Genomic DNA, 9,535 nt, shown 5'->3' with positions numbered 1-9,535 from the left:
CAGTTTAAGTGTAAAATCTGGCAGACAGCGTGAGACCTGCTGCTACAGCATCTCAAACAGTAAATGCATTGGCAACAGAAGGCCGGCTTCATCAGCCAGTCACACACCTCTTTGCAATGAGCTGGAGGCAGTATGCATTTTAAAACACGTACTTAATTGTTTGAAACCTGAATGTTTTACTACATATTATGAGGCATGTCTTACATCTCTTCAAAGTAGCCATGCCAAATTCAGACCATATCGTGGCAGCAATTATTTTATATAAACTTCATTTCATTGTCCAGTAGCTAAAAGGCACATCTTAGTCATATTAGCAACCCATGCTAGTTATATATATTAGATCTCCCTCTTCTAAATGTCTAAAGGATATTTTAACCGCTGGCATGCGGTGCTTGAGACATTGTCCTCGCTAATTGCATTATGGAACAAACAGTCAATTAGCCTAGGATACTGCCTTGCTGAACTTATGTCAAGAAATAATATCAACATTTTAAACTAAACGTTCTGATCTGGTGCATCAGACTCATTGCTTTTTACAAGTTTTTGGGATGTAACATACCCCTACTGGTTTATAAATGTGGGATTATCATCCCACAACTGTCCCATAGTCTGTTTGGAATAGGACATGTCTTCTCTACAAGCTGACCCAATAAAATAATTAAACCTTCATACTATGGGGATAGTAGATTAACGTAGGCTAATGATTTTTATTTCGTTACTCGTCCTGTTAACACATTGCTGCATCCATGACTTGACTGTTGTGGTAATACGAGTTACCATTATCTAAATGTGATTTGTGTCATTCTGAGCACCGTTGGTGGTTCTGTCATTCTGAGCACCGTGGGTGTTCTGTCATTCTGAGCACCGTGGGTGGTTCTGTCATCTGAGCACCGTTGGTGGTTCTGTCATCTCTGAGCACCGTTGGTGGTTCTGTCATTCTGAGCACCGTTGGTGGATGCCTTAAACCAGGTCACGCACCCAATGCATATGAGTCTGGTAAATTTCTCAAAATGTTTGGTCAATTAAAATGCTGCCGGTCAAATGTCCAGCACCACATTTTCCTAACGGAAACCCTGGTATGCGTGTGTTTGTGCGTGTTGGTTGTCCGAAGGTACTCTGGTCAGATGAGACAAATTTTGCTTTTTGGTCATCAAGGAAAACACTATGTCTGGCGCAAACCCATCACCTCTCATCACCCCGAGAACACCATCCTGCTGTGGGGATGTTTTTCATCGGCAGGGACTGGGAAACTGGTCAGAATTGAAGGAATGATGGGTGGTGCTAAATACTGGGAAATTCTTGAGGGAAACCTGTTTCAGACTTCCAGAGATTTGAGACTGGGATGGAGGTTCACCTTCCAGCAGGACAATGACCCTAAGCATACTGTTAAAGCAACACTCGAGTGGTTTAAGGGGAAGCATTTAAATGTCTTGGAATGGCCTAGTCAAAGCCCAGACCTCAATCCAATTGAGAATTGGTGGTATGACTTAAAGACTGTTGTACATCAGAGGAACCCATCCAACTTGAAGGAGCTGGAGCAGGTTTGCCTTGAGGAATGGGCAACAATCCCAGTGGCTAGATGTGCCAAGCTTATAGAGACATACTCCAAGAGACTTGCAGATGTAATTCCAAAGTATTGACTTTGGGGTGGTGAATAGTTATGCACGCTCAAGTTCTCTGTCTTATTTTTTGTTTGTTTCACAATAAAAATATTTTGCATCTTCAAAGTGGTAGGCATGTTGTGTAAATCAAATGATACAAACCCCCCCAAAATCTATTTTAATTCCAGGTTGTAAGGCGGCAAAATTCCAAGGGAGCTAATACTTTCGCAAGCCACTGTACATGTTTGCCCAAGGTAGAAGTGCTCAGAAATGGATTTTTCGGTGTTCAGTGTATAATCAGAGAAAGGCCAGCAGGATACATACATWATGTCCCGTTCTCATCTCAACCCTCTGAGGAGGACAGGCCAAATCACAGTGTGACATGCATCCATCTCTCCACTCACTCACACATACAGAAACTGGACACGCACACTGCAGGGACACAGCAGATGTGAGGCAGACGGACAGGGGGCAGATTTCAGGAGCAAGATGGCTGTCAAAATACACCCACACACAGCTCAGAGGGGTCAGGTTTGACATCCAAATAAACCCTACTCACGCTAGAGCCCAGCCAGGCACACAAGCTGGTTTACCAACAGGGTGTTTGTATGTATGTGTGTGTGTTTGTGCACTGTCAGTGCTGTAAACTAGGTGTGTCTGTCACTCAGTGAAGGTGCATGCTGAAGGCATCTCTGAGTCTCTCAGAGTGTGCGTGTGTGTTTGGAGTAGGGTATATTGCTTTTTGTGCTGCAGTAGCTTGCTGTCAGCACGCCTGTGTGTGTGTGTGTGTGTGTAGGTGTGTGGGTGTGTGTGTGTGTGTGTGTGTGTGTGTGTGTGTGTGTGTGTGTGTGTGTGTGTGTGTGTGTAGTGTTAATCATTATCTTGGGTTAATACTAATTCAGGAATGTTGGTATCACAAAATCAATGATATTGAGCTGGGCTCTGTACACTCAGATAGACTCAAGACACACACACAGCATATGTTAACCTGTGAACACAGTGGTGTAAAAATTATTTAAAGTACTACTTAAGTAATTTTGGGGGTATCTGTACTTTACTTATTATATTTTAACAACTTTTATTTCACTACATTCCTAAAGAAAATTTACTTTTTACTCCATACATCTTCCCTGACACCCAAAAGTACTAGTTACATTTTGAATACTTAAAAGGACAGGAAAATGGTCCAATTCAAGCACTTACAAGAGAACATCCCGGGTCATCTACTGCCTCGTATCTGGAGGACTCACTAAACAGAGAACATCCCTGGTCATCTACTGCCTCTGATCTCTGGCGGACTCACTAAACATAAATGCTTCATTTGTAAATGATGTTGAGTGTTAGAGTGTGCCCTGGCTATCCATAAAAAAAGAAAAGAAAATGGTGCCGTCTGGTTTTCTTAATATAATGAATTTACTTTTGATACTTAAGTATACTTAAAACCAAACACTTCTAGCGTTTTACTCAAGAAGTAAATTACTGGGTGACTTTCACTTATATTTGAGTCATTTCTATTAATGGATCTTTACTTTTAGTAAAACTGGGTACTTTTTCCACACTGGAACACACACAAACATAACCTATGAACACACACAATTCTTTGTAAATATTGTATCACCAATCTCATATGTATATGCTATACACTATATCTAGTCCAATGCCACTCTGACATCTGTGTGTGTGTGGTGTGTGTGTGTGTGTGTGTGTGTGTGTGTGTGTGTGTGTGTGTGTGTGTGTGTGTGTGTGTGGTGGTGTGTGTGTGTGTGTGTGTGTGTGTATACAGTGGGGCAAAAAAGTATTTAGTCAGCCACCAATTGTGCAAGTTCTCCCACTTAAAAAATGAAGAGAGGCCTGTAATTTTCATATAGGTACACTTCAACTATGACAGACAAAATGAGAAAAAAAATCCAGAAAATTGTAGGATTTTTAATGAATTTATTTGCAAATTATGGTGGAAAATAAGTATTTGGTCACCTACAAAAAAGCAAGATTTCTGGCTCTCACAGACCTGTAACTTCTTCTTTAAGAGGCTCCTCTGTCTCCCACTCGTTACCTGTATTAATGGCACCTGTTTGACCTGTTATCAGTATAAAAGACACCTGTCCACAACCTCAAACAGTCACACTCCAAACTCCACTATGGCCAAGACCCAAAGAGCTGTCAAAGGGACACAAGAAACTAAATTGTAGACCTGCACCAGGCTGGGAAGACTGAATCTGCAATAGGTAAGCAGCTTGGTTTGAAGAAATCTACTGTGGGAGCAATTATTAGGAAATGGAAAGACATACAAGACCACTGATAATCTCCCTCGATCTGGGGCTCCACGCAAGATCTCACCCCATGGGGTCAAAATGATCACAAGAACGGTGAGCAAAAATCCCAGAACCACACGGGGGACCTAGTGAATGACCTGCAGAAAGCTGGGACCAAAGTAACAAAGCCTACCATCAGTAAACACTACGCCGCCAGCGACTCAAATCCTGCAGTGCCAGACGTGTCCCCCTGCTTAAGCCAGTACATGTCCAGGCCCGTCTGAAGTTTGCATAGAGCATTTGGATGATCCAGAAGAAGATTGGGAGAATGTCATATGGTCAGATGAAACCAAAATATAACTTTTTTGGTAAAAACTCAACTCGTCGTGTGTTGGAGGACAAAGAATGCTGAGTTGCATCCAAAGAACACCATACCTACTGTGAAGCATGGGGTGGAAACATCATGCTTTGGGGCTGTTTTTCTGCAAAGGGACCAGGACGACTGATCCGTGTAAAGGACAGAATGAATGGGGCCATGTATCGTGAGATTTGAGTGAAACCTCCTTCCATCAGCAAGGACATTGAAGATGAAATGTGGCTGGGTCTTTCAGCATGACAATGATCCCAAACACACCGCCCGGGCAACGAAGGAGTGGCTCGTAAGAAGCATTTCAAGGTCCTGGAGTGGCCTAGCCAGTCTCCAGATCTCAACCCCATAGAAAATCTTTGGAGGAGTTGAAAGTCCGTGTTGCCCAGCAAGAGCCCCAAAACATCGCTGCTCTAGAGGAGATCTGCATGAAGGAATTGGCCAAAATACCAGCAACAGTGTGTGAAAACCTTGTGAAGACTTACAGAAAACGTTGACCTCTTGCATTGCCAACAAAGGGTATATAACAAAGTATTGAGATAAACTTTGTTTATGGACCAAATACTTATTTTCCACCATAATTTGCAAATAAATTCATAAAAAATCCTACAATGTGATTTTCAGGATTTTTTTCTAATTTTGTCTGTCATAGTTGAAGTGTACCTATGACGGAAATTACAGGCCTCTCTCATCTTTTTAAGTGGAACTTGCACAATTGGTGGTGACAAAATCTTTTTTGCCCCACTGATATATATATAAACTTTCAAAATAATTTGTAAAAATCTAAATAACTTCACAGATCTTCATTGTAAAGGGTTAAACACGTGTTCCCATGCTTGTTCAATGAAACAAACAATTAATGAACATGCACCTGTGGAACGGGTTGTGTTAAGACACTAACAGCTGACAGACGGTAGGCAATTAAGGTCACAGATATGAAAACTTAGGACACGAAGAGGCCTTTCTACTGACTCTGAAAAACACCAACAGAAAGATGCCCAGTGTCCCTGCTCATCTGCGTGAACTGCCTTAAGGCATGCTGCAAGGAGGCATGAGGACTGCAGATGTGGCCAGGGCAATAAATTGCAATTTCCGTACGTGAGACGCCTAAGACAGCGCTACAGGGAGACAGGACGGACAGCTGATCGTCCTCGCAGTGGCAGACCACATGTAACAACATCCGAACATCACACATGCGGGACAGGTATAGAATGGCAACAACAACTGCACGAGTTACACCAGGAACACACAATCCCTCCATCAGTGCTCAGACTGTCCGCAATAGGCTGAGAGAGGCTGGACTGAGGGCTTGTAGGCCTGTTGTAAAGCAGGTCCTCACCAGACATCACCGGCAACAACGTCGCCCCTACGGGCACAAACCCACCATCGCTGGTCCAGACAGGACTGGCAAAAAGTGCTCTTCACTGACGAGTCGGGTTGTGTCTCACCGTGGTGATGGTCGGATTTATGTTTATCGCCGTAGGAATGAGCGTTACACCGAGGGCCTGTACTCTGGAGCGAGATCGATTTGGAAGACCCCCCCTTTGTTCAGGGACACATTATTCCATGACTGTTAGTCACATGTCGTGGAACTTGTTCAGTTAGTCTTAGTTGTTGAATCTTGTTATGTCCGTCATGGTCTGGGGCGGAGTGTCCAAGCATCATCGGACTGGCATGTGTCACTGCAGGCAATCTCAACGCTGTGCGTTAAAGGGAAGACTTCCTCCTCCCTTATGTAGCCTAGTGGGGTGGCAGTGTTTTGCCATAGCCAGCAAAAAGCCCGATCTCAATCCCAATGAGCACATCTGGGACCTGTTGGATCGGAGGGTGAGGGCTAGGGCCATTCCCCCAGAAATGTACGGGGAACTTGCAGGTGCCTTGGTGGAAGTGGGGTAACATCTCACAGCAAGAACTGGCAAATATGGTGCCATCCATGAGGAGGAGATGCACTGCAGTACTTAATGCAGCTGGTGGCCACACCAGATGCTGACTGTAACTTTGATTTTGACCCCCCCTTTGTTCAGGGACACATATTTCCATGTCTGTTAGTCACATGTCTGTGGAACTTGTTCAGTTTATGTCTCGGTTTGTGAATCTTGTTATGTTCATACAAATATTACCACATGTTAAGTTTGCTGAAAATAGACGCAGTTGACAGTGAGAGGACATTTCTTTTTTGCTGAATATATATATATATATATTCTTAATCCATAGATTGACGTGTATTTCGGGTATATGTTGTGAAACTGTTAGATATTACTGCACTGTCGGAGATAGAAGCACAAGCATTGCTAAACTCGTGTATGTGACCAATACATTTGATTTCACACACACACACACACACACAACCTGCACTATGCTCTACCAATTGAACCACACGGGACACACCTCTAATCTTTCCTGTCTTTCTTTCTCTCATTCCCTCACTCCCACTCCTCCTCCTCCTCCTTGTCCCCTCTCTCTTTCTATGTTTACTCTGTGTTCTTCCAGGGAATGTGTAATTCATTCTGTTTATCAACTTAAGGAGATGGATCTCACACACACATACACACACACCACTGCTTATTCAGGAAAACAGATCCACTCTGACTCCTCCTCCTGCCGCCTTCACTGCAGTGTGTGTGTGTGCGCCGGCATGTGCGTGTGTGTGTGTATGAGAGCGAGAGAGACACCAGCCCCTGTATAGAGAGGAGGCTTCTAGAACATTCTTGCATCTTCACACTGATAGGGTAGAGTTACCAAAATGCCATGTCGAGTTAAGAGGTAGACACCAACCAGACCACATGACTTATTACATGGCATGTTTGTATCAGCGTGTATGTGTGTGTTTGAGTGACAGCCTGCCAAAGACAGTCAGCTTATGTCCCTGACGGCCTGGCCAAAGCACTGAGTCAGCAAAAGGTGCGATCTGCATTATTCAGCAGGTGTAGCCAAGGTGTTAAAGAGATGCCTCACTGGAGAGGCTAACTTTGCAAAATGGACTAGCACAGGTCAGGCCTGAAGAGAAAGGGGATATGCTAGCCGAGCATCCTTTCGGTTACTGGCCCAACGCTCTAACCACTGGGCTACCTGCTGCCACTACGTGCACGTCCATGTTGAATATGGACAGGAGAGCTCCAAACAAAAGACAATGACTAAGTTAACAAAACTCGTTAATGGAATAAAATAAACCAAACCTTGTTTCTCACAAGTGTAGCATAGGTTGTGCACTCTGCAAACAACGTGTCCACTCTGACAATGACAACAGGAATAGAGGAATAATATTTAATGCATTAAAATAATTACCGTAATCAAAGTAACAAACAATGTAGATTAGAAATGATAGGAATTAAAGGTAAACATACTACTGGTGATATGGGGAAGTGATATACACTAACAATCAAACCCAAACAATTCACACAATGAAGTTATGAAACAATGAATGTGCACAAATTGACAGGAGAGAAGTGCATTCTGGAGAGAGAAGTGCTTTGTGCATCAGGGTGCTACATGGTCAATCTGACGTCTGCATAGGCCGTGCAGCATTTACGGTGATACGTTCTCAGCAGAAGTCAGGGCAAGAACGGCCTCGGCAGAAGTCAGGGCAAGAACGGCCTCGGCAGAAGTCAGGGCAAGAACGGCCTCGGCAGAAGTCAGGGGCAAAGAACGGCCTCGGCCAGAAGTCAGGGCAAGAACGGCCTCGGCAGGAAGGTCAGGGCAAGAACGGCCTCGCAGAAGTCACGGGCAAGGAACGGCCTCGGCAGAAGTCAGGCAAGAACGGCCTCGGCAGAAGTCAGGGCAAGAACGGCCTCGGCAGAATCAGGGCAAGAACGGCCTCGCAGAAGTCAGGGCAAGAACGGCCTCGGCAGAAGTCAGGGCAAGAACGGCCTCGGCAGAAGTCAGGGCAAGAACGGCCTCGCAGAAGTCAGGGCAAGAACGGCCTCGGCAGAAGTCAGGGCAAGAACGGCCTCGGCAGAAGCAGGGCAAGAACGGCCTCGGCAGAAGTCAGGACAAGAACGGCCTCGGCAGAAGTCAGGCAAGAACGGCCTCGCAGAAGTCAGGGCAAGAAGCCTCGGCAAAGTCAGGGAAGAACGGTCTCAGCAGAATCAGGGCAAGAACGGCCTCAGCAAGTCAGGGCAAGAACGGCCTCAGCAAGAAGTCAGGGCATTCATACTGCTTGCGGAGCAGTGCAGAGTGTCGTCAGGGGAGTGTGTTTATACAGGATGTACCACCCTCACCTACCGTCAAACAATCATGTCAACGTGGAGCTATACAGAGCCCTCCACATTGTTACAACATTTGGGCGGGGCATAGCGAAGCGGTATAGAGCTCGATTTGGCCTCTGCGTGCCTCCTAAGGCTCAGCAATTGCGTCACACCCTCTATATGGAGCCTCTGACCACATATCGGATCAAGCATACATTTTATTTTAGAATAAGCCTCCAATGGATTAGTTCACTGACATGGGAGCAAATATAAATATACACACACACACTTGCGACTTTATGAACATTTTTGGTTTTCCCCATGAGTAGTGCTAGCTATCGTTCGCGCTTCCTTTCCCTCCCTCTTTCCCCCCGCTCTTCCTTTCCTCTCCACCTTTCTTTCTCCCTCTCTCCCTTTTTTCTCTCTCTCTCTCTCTGAGGATGTTTCTACAGTGGGTATCAGAGCATATGAATAAATGAATTAGCTTCGCCACAGTGTTCGTGTAACCCTCTCACTCTCGGTGTCAATGGACATGAATTTGTCATGCTTAAAAGAAACACACATGCTCGTGCACACACAAACAAACTCCGTCACACTTTTTCACCCCCCTAAGTGCGGCGAATGGAGCAGGCCACACACCCTGTGGTGTTTTGGATTAGCCTAGAATTGCTCCTTTGTGGGGGGTTATGGGAATGCATCTAATGTACTTTTATCCTCTTTGCCCTAGTTTGTGTGTGAGTGAGTGAGTGAGTGAGTGAGTGAGTGAGTGAGTGAGTGAGTGAGTGAGTGAGTGAGTGAGTGAGTGAGTGGGTGAGTCATTCTTTATCTACTGGTAAACCTCCAGTGTTGTCCCATGAAGTTGACTCATACAGTTGAGTCGGAAGTTTACATACACCTTAGCCAAATACATTTAAACTCAGTTTTTCACAATTCCTGACATCTAATCCTAGTAACAACTCCTTATCTTAGGTCAGTTAGGATCACCATTTAATTTTAAGAATGTGAAATGTCAGAATAATAGTAGAGAGAATGATTTATTTCAGCTTTTATTTCTTTCATCATTTTCCAAGTGGGTCAGAAGTTTACATACACTCCATTAGTATTTGGTAGCGTTGCCATTACATTGTTTAA

Source organism: Salvelinus sp. IW2-2015, unplaced genomic scaffold, assembly GCF_002910315.2.
Source record: "Salvelinus sp. IW2-2015 unplaced genomic scaffold, ASM291031v2 Un_scaffold2291, whole genome shotgun sequence".
NCBI classification, from domain to species: Eukaryota; Metazoa; Chordata; class Actinopteri; order Salmoniformes; family Salmonidae; genus Salvelinus; species Salvelinus sp. IW2-2015.
The sequence above is the reverse complement of the archived record's forward strand: the minus strand, read 5'-3'. Positions refer to the sequence as shown.